This window comes from Zosterops lateralis, assembly GCF_965231275.1.
Source record: "Zosterops lateralis genome assembly, chromosome: W".
In the NCBI taxonomy this organism is placed as follows: domain Eukaryota; kingdom Metazoa; phylum Chordata; class Aves; order Passeriformes; family Zosteropidae; genus Zosterops; species Zosterops lateralis.
The window spans coordinates 2539564-2551669 of NC_139801.1; positions in this window are offsets into that span (position 1 = coordinate 2539564).

Here is a 12106-nt window from a genome sequence, read left to right on the forward strand (position 1 = left end):
TGGAAGGATGATTTTGAGGGCAAGTTTTGGAAGCCCCTGAGGATGGGCAGCCCATTTGGTTGTATTGGGGCTGCTGTCATGGCATTTCCACAGTTTTCCCAGAAACTTTTTCATTTAGTCACGGATTCAACTTCTGTGGTCGACATGGCACACAGATGGGTTGTTCAATTTAAAGGGAGTCAGCAATGTTGTTTGTTCCATTTGCTGAAGAACCTTTTGTTATGCCACAGAGGCCTGGTTCTTCAAAACAAAAACGAGGAATGCAGGGTGAAATCCCGCAAATTTAATTGGCAAAGGCTTTGCATGCCACAGAGCACCTTACAGGTGCCACAGAATTTCACTAACCCTGCAATGTCAAAAACAAGAAACCGTGACTGAATGAAGGTCAACAGAGGAGGAACCACTACTCCTCCCAGGGGAACAGAAATTGAACTGTAGTTCATTTTCTTTTTTCCTTTTTTCTTTTTTTAAGGTAAAAAGGGTGAGATGTCGTCCCTGAATTTCTTGCCTTCAAGTGTTTGAGTCTTTCCAGCAGCTTCTCACGCTGCTTCATGTAAACAATATTATATTCTTAGAAATTATCTCTATGTTTTGCATTCTTGTTCTCTGAGAGAGAACTTGACTGATGGTCATATTGACCAATGGAGTCAGGAGGTTGTAACCTCCTTGGGCCAATCTTGGCCCTCTGTACAAAATGTATATAAGCCTTTGGAGTCAGATAATAAAGAGCTTTCCGTGATTCACCAAGCTGCTCCCTGCTGTCCTCTGTCAAGGTCCACTCCCACGTCACAACGTGTTGCCCCTCTAAAGGCAGGGGTAACACAGGGGTAACAGGTTGATGCTGTACCTGCTGGTGATTTTGCAACTGGGGACAGTGTTTAAAATGTTCTTTACGGTCCAAGCATGCAGAGCAGTGATGGTCATTGGAGGGGTGTTTTTGTGAAAAGTCTTTATTGCATTCCATCCTGAGGTGGTCCATCTCGCTGCACTTACAACATCTCATATTTTGTTTATTTTGCGCAACGAAGGCTTCAGCTACCCCTTTACTGACTCCCATAGCTACCATATGTTCTGTGGTTGTAAGACAAGTACAGGTTTCTACCATTTGTTGTATGGTAGGTTCAGGGTCCAGAAGCAGTCCTCTGATGATTTTCTTACACTCATTATTTGCATTGGAAACTGCTAGCTTGTTGAGCAGTTCCTCTCTTGCCTGAGGGCTATCAACTTGCTTATCAAGTGTCTTTTAATCTGTCAACAAATTTGATAAATGCTTCATCTGTCCCTTGCCGAATATCAGAAAAGTTTTGTTGTGGGCTAGTCCCATCAGGTGTTTGGAACAGAACACTCAGCAGCATTTTTAATGTCTTCTAAAACAGCTCTGGGTAGATGCTGGGCTTGCTCCTGAGGTTTTTCAAATTGTCCTCCACTCAGGTGCTCTACAGTAAAATGAGCTCTGCTATCCTCACTTTTGTAATTTTTTAATAATGCTTTTAGTCATTTTTTCCAAATAGATTCCCACAGAATAAGCTCTGTAGGTGATAGGAGGAGGGACATAACATGCTGAATATCATGAGGAACAAGCACAGGAGCTGAGAAAGTTACTTGTAATAGATTTTTAAAATATGGTGACTTTCTTCCATAGTCTTTTGAGGTTTTACATAATTCTTTGAGTTCTCCATAAGGAATGGTGTCTTACTTTGGATTTCTGCCTCTTTTATATATCACGGAAGCTGCTAAGATTTGTAATTTTTCAGCAAAATTCCAATTACTACTCAGAGCTGCTTCCCTTTGAACGTTCACCCAGTGATCCTGACAGCCATTGTCCGAATCTGAAAAATCACTGTCCTCCTCTGAAGGGGAGAGGGATCTGCTAATTGAAGCACGAGAACTTAGGTGCCTGTTCAGGTGATTGGAACTTTTGGTGTTTGAACTGCATTGTCTGTGAGTAGGTTGAATCCCAGCTTCTGTGCTGGGAATGTGGGAACTGTGAGTGTGTACATAAGGGAAGGTGGAGGTCCCGCAGGGGTAGAGAGCCACAGCGAGAGGGGGAGGTGGGGGGTGCGGAGCGGGACCTGAGGGAGCAGCCGCAGGACCAGGGAGGGGAGGGGAACGGCGGCATTTGGTGGGGGGGGAGGGGACCCAGTGGCCGGGGGGCAGCAGGGGGCAGTGGGGAGAACCCTCCCAGGAAGGGGGTTACCCCAGCAGGAGCAGCCGGTGCAGGCAGATAGCTGACCACAGGAGCCACTACCCCTGTAGCTGGCACGGGGAACCCCGCTGCTCTCGGTTGGGGGGGGGTGCCCCGGTAGGGGCAGCCGCTGCCAACGTGGGGAATCCCACCACTGCCACGGTGGGAGGGGCCGCTACAGCCGCGGGGGGGACCCGGGGACACCGGCGCCGCGGGGAAGCCCGCAGCCCCAGGGAGCAGACCTGCCGTGAGGGCGGAGCCCCGAGGTGGGGAGGAGGAGGGCCCAATGGGTGGGAAACTAACCATCGAGCAGAAAAAAGTTTACTACCATGTACATAACACCCTTGTTAGAAATAACGTTAGTTTCTCTAAGGGGGATTTTAAGGTTCTTTTTCATTGGATTTTTAAAATATTTTTGTGTGTTACGTCTCAGTCTGTCCTGTCATTAGAATTTTGGGATAATCTTTGGAAAGACCTTATATCGTCTGCAAATTCAGGGAGATTTTCGGGTTGGGAAATTCTATCCTCTTTTTCATTCTGTCTATGTGGTGACTGTGACCTTGGGGGAGGGTTCTAAAAATATTAGAGGCTCTGTACCCCAGCTATCGTGTCCCTACCCCCATGTACCCAAGCATGTGGCTTCTTGTATTGTAGCTGTTAGGTTTGCAATATTGGGTACCACAGCTGTTAGTGGGGCTGTATTGGCATTTAAGTGCCAGTAATTAACAGTAAACTACAAGAGTTCTGTTTCATGCTGCAGCAGGATTTTTTGTGTCAGGGAGTGCAGGTGCTGCACAAAATAACTGCACTACAGCCTTCCAATTTCTTTTGGGGCTGGGTTCAACATTTGAACTGAAATGTTGTCATATGGCAGATGCCAGGTTTGACCATTCAGAACATCAAAATCCAAAGTGTTTTTATTAAGATCTCTAATTGCAGAGCAAGTAGCCAACATCCACTCCTTGCCGGAGAGCTATAAATTAACCTTAGCAGCTTGGCAGATACCACTTGCTCTGTTTACTCTAGTGATCTTAACTCTTCACCATCCAGGTTGTACATCCAGTTTCTCATAATCCTGCTGCGTTAATATTGAAGGTTGTGCTCCCATGTCTATTAGAAATTATATTATTTGTATCCTGGTTTAGGACAAATTTGGGAGGAAACCTCCCAATGGGGTCCCTCTGGAAAGAAAATCCAAACAGCCCCATCCCCAACAGGTCCGGGAAAGATTTTCCTTAGAGAAAAGTGGAAAAAACTATTTAATTAACAAAGTGCCCACTATCACAGCTTCAGAGCTCCTTCACTGGCTAGCTTGCCCTAGGCCACGATATGAAGGAGGTTTTGGCAGGTCTGGACTGCAGGCTGGAGCGTGATTGGCGGTGTGGAAGATAGAGTTGACACTTGCTTGGGTTTCACCAGGCTTTATTCCTGTCCCGGGAGCTGCCCACGTGCAAGTGCAAGGCTCTGGGCTTTTTTGCTTCCCCTTAAGAACTCGAGGGGCATCCCCTAGGAGGGGAGAACTCAGAATCAATAGCAGGGGAGAGAGGGTGTGACCCAGAACAGGGGAACTTAACAGAACAAAGGAAAAAGGTGTTGCCCTAGCACCCAGCCTAATCCCAGGGCTTTTTTTTCCCCAGAACTTTCCAGATCTTACAAGGTGATTGACAGAGTCCCACAGGGAAGAGAACATCAGGGGGTTTGGGGGTGTTAGGAATAAACCATTATAAACAAATAAGAAAACATAACAAAAAACATACAGAACTTCAGAAAACTCAAATGTACACCACAACACCCACAAGCACAAAAAATGAATAGTATGAAACAATAAAACCTCTCACCGTTCTGAAGTGAGATGGCAAAATTGAGAAAGTCCTTGCCATGGGCGTAGCTCAGCTCACTCAGTCTCTCACCAGTCCCTCCGGTGCTGGAAAATGCTGTCCTGGGCCATGGTGGGCTGAAGGCATGAGATCTGGGTGTTTTCTGGGTTTTCAGTCCAGAGCAGGTTTAAACAGTCCAAAGAAAAAGGAAAAGAACAGTCCAGGGAAATTCTCTGCCTCAGCTAGCCAAAAACTAACTAAAAGCAAAGGAGATCTCTGTCCCACTGTCTGTCCGTGCTGTAGACAACACAGTCCAGGAGCAGAATGTGGAGGAGTGAGGGCAGTTTCTGAAAACAAACTTGGCACTTCTCTTTTCTCCCCCTTTGCCCTCAGAACCAGTCTTAAAGGTACAGAACACAATATGCAACACAAACAGAACAGACGATTGGGGATACATGCATGATAAAGTCACCCTCAGACCACTGTCAATGAGAACCAACTGGGATCCAAATGTACGGGTCATTTTTATGTATGCATTGATAGGATTTCATTTGTTGGATTTTAATCTCACCTACTTTATGGCCACAATACTTTTGTAAATCAGCTACTTGGATTGGAATGGATTGAGTTATTTTTAAGTATGATTCTCCTGTCCACCTTGAAGTTTTTTAGTGGATCCAGTTTCATTCAAAAAGGAATTTAAGGGGGGTAGTGAAGCCTTTTCCCTTAGTTCATTACCACAAGGATCACTCACTATGTTTCCATTAATGTCAGGGGAATCAGTTTGTATAAGCTTCATTTCAACTTCAGTCTCCTGGTTTCTTTGAATATTTGTCCTGCAATTTTGCCACCTCTATCAGAGACCAGTAAGTAGTGTGCACAGGAGTGCAGATTTTATTGTTACCCTTATTGGATTCGGAATCAGGGTTCTCTGTGGTTTTATCATCATCACAATCATAGAAAATATCCCTGTCCCAAGTCTCGCCGTCTGTATTATGTATTGACTTGCGGAGCTATGTATTCAAAACAAGAGGCAGTTTCTCCAGCAACATGTTCTCTCTGCACTCCTCAGTTTTAAGATGATCCTTTTCAATTCTAAGTTTATGTTCTGGGTTGTAGTGTAGGATGTACATAAAGTATTTATTCTATCACCATCTTCATGAACTGCTAAACCAAGTGGGGCAGTGTTCTTCCCAGGTCCTCTGCCTTTGGGCTGTCTTCTGCTAATGGCCCATCAACGCCTTGCCCATGACTCACAGGTAACTCCCTCCAGGAGTTATCTCTGTTTAATGGGCCATCAAGGACCCACTTCACACTCATCATCTCATTGTGAGATGCTCCGCCCAGGGGGAGGAGCCAAGCATTCTCACCTGGATATAATCAGGGATTTGGAACAGTACAAGCAGCCCTTACCTACTGGATTCCCAGAGGACCAGAGCTACCAGACCTTTCTACAGGATCACTGCTTCAGGAAGACCACCTCATCTGGACTGCTTCCATCATCCTGCTCAGGCTGTATTCTGGCTCTGTCAGTGGTCCTTTGTGTTATTGCATTTATTTTATTTTTACCTTTTTTACCTTTCTTCTTATTAAATTGTATTTCTGACTTAGAGCCTCTCACTCGTTTTGCTTTCAAACCAAGACAGTTTATCAATTCATATTCCCAATTTTTTTACTGTTTCCCTCTCAAAGGTTAATGGTGACTTCAACACCTCAATTTCTGATTTCAAAGCAGTATACTCTACATCAAAAATTTGTTTGGAAGCAAAAGAATCCATGGTTTTTTCCTCTTCACAGGAGAAACAGGGTCCTAAAACTGCACAAATGCTACCTTTACCTTTTCCCTCTTTAGACTGTTCTTTAGCCTGACATTGCTGAATGCATTCCACCACTCTGTCTTTCCAAAACCTTTGAGCCCACTCCTATGCCTGGGAAGGGGCACATTTATATTTTTGCAGCAGATTACTGATAACAATCCTGTCTGTGATGTCAAATTTTCTGTGAGATGAAAAGGGGAGATTTCCTCACCTCTCGGAGGGCAGTTTGATTGACATCTTTCCACAGTGGTGTTATTTAAAAGGGCATAGAAGTACATAAAAGTAATTTGACTGCAGGAACATGCTTCTACTTCTGGGTAAAAGATTTCTCTCTAACTTACAGTTAACGGACAGTTAATCACATATTGTCAGAGATATTCCCACTGAAGTGTTAGGTATTTTACTTGTATGAACCTGGGGAGGAGTGCTATCAGTCAGAAAACTGCATTACTGATTTTGACTGTCTGGAAACAGTGTTTACTAGTTTATTACTGATAAATGTTTTGTAATAATGTTATTTTCAGTAGGGCAGTGAAAAAGTGTCTATTGTTTTAATTCCAGAACTTCTCCACCTCATTCCAAAATATTTCAGTGAATTTTGTCAAATCTCAGCAATGTCCTTTTAAGCAGACAGCAACAATCAAACCTTAATATTCAGTGCTACTGAAAAAATAATGTTTGTAACAGTGTATCTACGATTTTAAAATATAAAAAATTATAAAAATATAGGAAGTCAGATAGCAATGAAAACATCTGTTGTTAGCATTCTGCATAAATTTTATTATGAAAATGGGGGGGGAGTTATTTCACATAATACATTTTTCTCAAACTATAAGTAGGCAGTTTTTCATGTTACTTCAAAATATTAGTGGATCTGCAAATGTAAGAAGCAAGAAGTTATGATTCAGCTCTGACTAAACAATTAGGACTTTTTGAATAAAAATACTGAAGATATTTTTAAGGAACCTTAAAAAGCTTCTTTAACAATCAGAGCAGTCTGTGTACAATGTTTACTCAGACAGATTTGAAATACAAAATACCTGAAACTAAGTACATCAATATTCCTTGTGGTTTTGTTCTGTATTGTATTCTATGATTTCACACTCTAGGTAAGTGATATGACTATACCCAAATTTTTGCAGCTGGCATTATCCTGACATGTTGTATTCATTTGTCATTAATTTGAGATGAAATTATCATAGAATCACTTAGTTTGAAAAAGACCCTTAAGATCATAAAGTCCAACCATAAACCTAACAATACCAAATCCACCATTAACTATGTCCCTAAGCACCACATCTACATGTTTTTTAAATCTGTCCAGGGACAGTGACTCCACCACTTCCCTGGGCAGCCTTTTCCAATGCTTGACTGTCACAACAGGACACAAAATAAAGATGCTTGACTCCAGTTAGAAGGCAGTAGAAATCAGAAGCTTTATTTACAATTCATTCAGCCCTTTTATAACATGCTTCGCTAAGAAGGCATGTTATTGGTCCATAGGACTGACACCTCTCCCATTGGCTAAGTAACAGAAATAGCAAACAACACCTGTTGTTATGAGAAAGGAATATTGTTTACATAAGGTTGTTTTGGGAAAAATAAAACTGTTGAAAAGTTTCCCTTGGGAAGAGCTCAGGCTCAGAAAATATTGGGTCCACACTTGGCCACCCTTTCAGTAAAGAAATTTCTCCTAATATCCAATCTAAATCTCCCCTGACAGAACAGGCCACTTTCTGTCATCCTATTTCTTGTCACTCAGGAGAAGAGACCAACACCCTCCTGTTGTGGTTTGAAAGCAAAACGAGTGAGAGGCTCCAAGCCAGAGATACAATTTAATAAGAAGAAAGGTAAAAAGGTAGAAATAAAATAAAATAAATGCAATAACACAAAGGATCACTGATAGAGTCAGAATACAACCTGAGCAGGATGGTGGAAACAGTCCAGATGAGGTGCTCTTCCTGAAGCAGTGATCCTGTAGAAAGGTCTGGTAGCTCTGGTCCTCTGGGAATCCAGCAGGTAAGGGCTGCTTGTACTGTCCCAAATCCCAGATTATATCCAAGTGAGAATGCTTGGCTCCTCCCCCTGGGCGGAGCATCTCACAATGAGATGATGAGTGTGAAGTGGGTCCTTGATGGCCCCTTAAACAGAGATAACTCCTGGAGGGAGTTACCTGTGAGTCATGGGCAAGGCGTTGATGGGCCATTAGCAGAAGACAGCTCTACACTAGAGCGCTGCTCCACTTAGTTTCAACAGTTCATGAAGATGGTGATAGAATAAATACTTTGTGTACATCCCATACTACAACCCAGGACACCTCCTCATTGCAAAAGTGGGGGGTTTTTTTGGGTTTTTTGGGTTTTTTGGGGGGTTTTTTTGGGGTTTTTTTTGGGTTTTTTTGTTGTTTTTTTTTTACTGGTGCAAAAGAGGGTGTCCTTGTTATAAATTCTTCTCTTGAAAATAAGACAAAACAGAATTTCAAGAAGGTGGCAGAATGCGTGTGAAAGGGTAATTTATTTTAAAGTGTAAGAAAATTCTAGAAACTATACAGCCATATATTAAAAGTCTACAAAGCTACAAATATATAAATATATATATAGAAAGCTAAAAATCTTTAGGCATCATTTCCCCCCTTTAGAGACTTGACAAAAATTATATCTTGTCTAGTCTCTACCTGTTATATTTAAGGATGACTAGAAACTAGAGCACTGAACCCTACAGAGGCTATTATTCAGACACTAACTACAAATATAACTAGTATGAACAATTTTTTTATCCAAGTCCAGTTTGGTAACTATGAAGTAAGTGTATGGAAGATACTTTCAAAGTCCAATGAGTCATCTTTTAGAGTTACCTGATGTAAAATTTGAGTTTGTTTCTAAATTTCCACCAAGTCTTTATTACTTCTTCCACTCTGATCTATATAAGAACAACTAGTGTTAATGACTATTTTTTCAGCCTTCTGATGTTTTACATTTCTGTACTGGAGTTCTCACCCATGTAACATAAACAAAAAGTGATGTTTTGTAAACTGTGCATTCCTTCCTGGGGGAAGGACAAAATGATAGACTTCTAGTTTGACCAGTGAGGTCACAGAACTGTCAACCTTGTTCCCCAATCGATTATCAAACTCCAAAAATTATTTAAACCCTAAACAAAAAATAAACTTCCTTCTTCTTTCTCATTCTCACAACCAAACAGTGTGAGTGTGGTTTTTTCGTGTCCGTCTAGTGACAGAGATCCACCTGCAGCCCATGGGAGAGGTGCCCACACTGGAGCAGATGGATGTCTGGAGGGGGCTGTGGTCCAGTGGGAGACCCAGTGGAGAGAGGGAGCCCCTGCTTCCAAGCAGGAGCAGCCTGTCCTTGGAGGACTGCACCCTGTGGAAGAGTGACCCACGTCGCGGCAGTTTTGGGAGGACTGCTGCTCTTGAGATTGGACCCACATTGGACAAGTTCATGGAGAACTGTCTCCCATGGGAAGGGATACCACAGTGTAGCAGGGGAAGGACTCCTCTCAGTGAGCAGCAGAAGAACACCTCAGGAGATGAACTGACCAAAACCCACGTGCCCTACCTCCCTGTGCTGTCGGTGGGAAGGAGGGTGGGTTTGGGGGAAGAAAAAGTATTCTTAAGGGCTTATTTTACTTTTCATTATCCTCCTCTGATTTTGTTAGTTATAAATTCACTTTGTACCTCTAAGCTGAGCCTGTTTTGCCCTTGGAGTGTTTTCTCCCAGTCATTATCTCAACTCATGAACCCTTCATTTAATTTTTTTTTTCTCTTCCCTGCCCAGCTGTTGGGGGTTAGATTTGTTTTGTTTTTACTTATAGAATTTTTTCCCATAAGTTGCTAGGAAACTAACTACTGCATAGTTATAGGTACTTAAGCAGAACAAAGGGGCCAAAGGATAGGAGTTGTAGCACCTGGATGCATTTCTTTGGGTCTCTGGGAGTTTCTCTCTGAGGGGGGAGATAATGTGAGTTTTGGGGGCAGGTAAAGGACAGGGCTGGAGGCAGCTTCTTGCTCTTGCTCTCTGCATCAGAGAGAGGATGGCAAGGCTGCTGCTTGCTGCCGGAGGAGTTCACTGTCACCACCAAGTCCGGTCCTGAGAAATCTACCATCATCTACTGGTGTGCCTAGGAATTCTGCTCTGCCTCCTCCTGCCCTGCTGGGCTGGCCCTGTCCTGCCACCACCGCTTCTTCAGCACTGCTTTGAGGCTTTTTTGCTACTCTGTGGCCCCACACTCCCCCTGCTCTGCTGGGACATCCCTGCCATTCCAGTTACCACCACAGAGCTTCTGATATATCTCATCCACCAGCCTGGGATTTTCCACTGTTCCAGCTTGGTGCTCTCGGAGTCCCACATGGGCACCAAGATTAGACTGCCCTGGGCTTTGTTAAACAAATCCCCTCGAGGTTCCTGGTTCTGTTTATTATTAATGCTGTAGTTGTTTGTTTGCCTTGTTATACATACTAGTAAAGAACTGTTATTCCTATTCCCATATCTCTGCCTGAAAGCCCCTTTAATTTTTCTAAATTATAATAATTTGGAGGGAGAGGATTTGAGTTCTCCATTACGAAGGAGGTCCTGCCTCTCCCTAGCAGCCACCTGTCTTTCAAACCAAGACACCAGCTATGGCAGAGGAGGGCAAGTGAGCGACTTTTGTGAGTGTCTGGTGTTTGACCAGTGTCAAACTATGACATGCTGATACAAGCCAGGATGTCATTGGCCTCCTTGGTCACCTGGGCCCATTGCTCGCTCATATTCACCAGCACCCCCAGCCCCTTTTCCACCAGGCAGCTTTCCAACCACTCTTCCCCAACCTGATAGTGTTGCACGGGCTTGGTGTGACCCAAATGCAGGACCCAGCACTTGGCCTCACTGAATCTCATGCCATTGGTCTTGGCCTGTCAATCCAGATTGTCCAGGTATACACACACACACACACATACATATATATATACACAGGTGTTATTAAAAAAATATTGTGGAATATTGTACAGATTGAATTAAGACTCGCACAATGATGAGATACCGAGTTTTCCTCAAAAATAAAGCTTTACTGAGGTAACTAGCCTCTTCTGTCCCCACAAAGCATCTCTATATTTTGTGCTTAGCAAATATCGGTTACTCTGATATTGACTGCGTACTGGGAGTAATGAAAAAGAAATGCCATTTGGAAAAGTGGTCAAAACAGAAGTAGGTTGAGGGAATTAAACATAATTGTCTTAGGCTCTGATCTCTCTCTCTTGTCTGACTCACAGCATGCTTCAGAGTTTTTAACTAATGGATCTTCTTGATTTCATAGGTCTACATATATCACAACTCTGCCTGAGTGTTGACCAGTGATCTTGTCTTAATGAGCTGCGTTCCTAGCTTATGCAAAAAAATTTGCATGTTTTTTCCAGAGTAACTCATTTCATTCATTATGCTTTTTTCCTTTTGTAACATATTCATTTTTGACTGTGGTATTCTTTTTCTTTCATGCTAAATGTTATTTTCTATCAACTCTAGAATCCTCCAGGAGGTGGAGGTGCACCGGGAACACTTATCATGCCTAGTCCAGCAGGCATTGAAATCTACTCAGAAAAAAACAAAACAAAACAAAACAAAACAAACAAACAAAAAAAAAAAAACCCAAAAAAACCACAAGAGAATTATAAGGCATTTTAGCAAGTACAAAAATTCTTCTTTTTAATATACATTTTTCTGTGCTAATAATGAAGACAAAGTGATCCAAGTGATAAATTTTTCATGAAGGATCAGCTAATGAGAAGGTATTAGTTTTGTACTTTCTGTATCAGTTTTATTGTCCTGCTCTTTCCATTTCTTTCTGTCCTTGCTATGCTGCAGAGATACAAAGCTTTGTATCTGTGCAGTTTGAAGCAATTCATTACTCTGGCTCTTGAGCATGTGGTAAGCTGTCTGTATGCACTTTAAATAAAACAATTATTGAAGAACTTTTTCTATTTTGAATTAAATAGACTAAGGTGTTTCAAGGCCTCTGCTTTCCAAAGTATGAAAACACTAAGACATTGGCTATGTGAAAATTTTGCAAAGGTACTCACTTGCCTCTGGCAAAACCCTTCCAACTCTGAATCTTCCTGTGGCCCAATCTATCTGTATGTGTTTTTACAAGACAGTAGAAATTAGGGTGAGCCAGGGTTGTATGTTTCAAAACTTGCCTACCTCGTTGAACATTAAAAATAAAAATTTTATATGCTAAGTTTGTTTGTGCTAATTTAAAGCTAAGAGTTTTAGGTTCCTATCATTTTTAAACAGTAT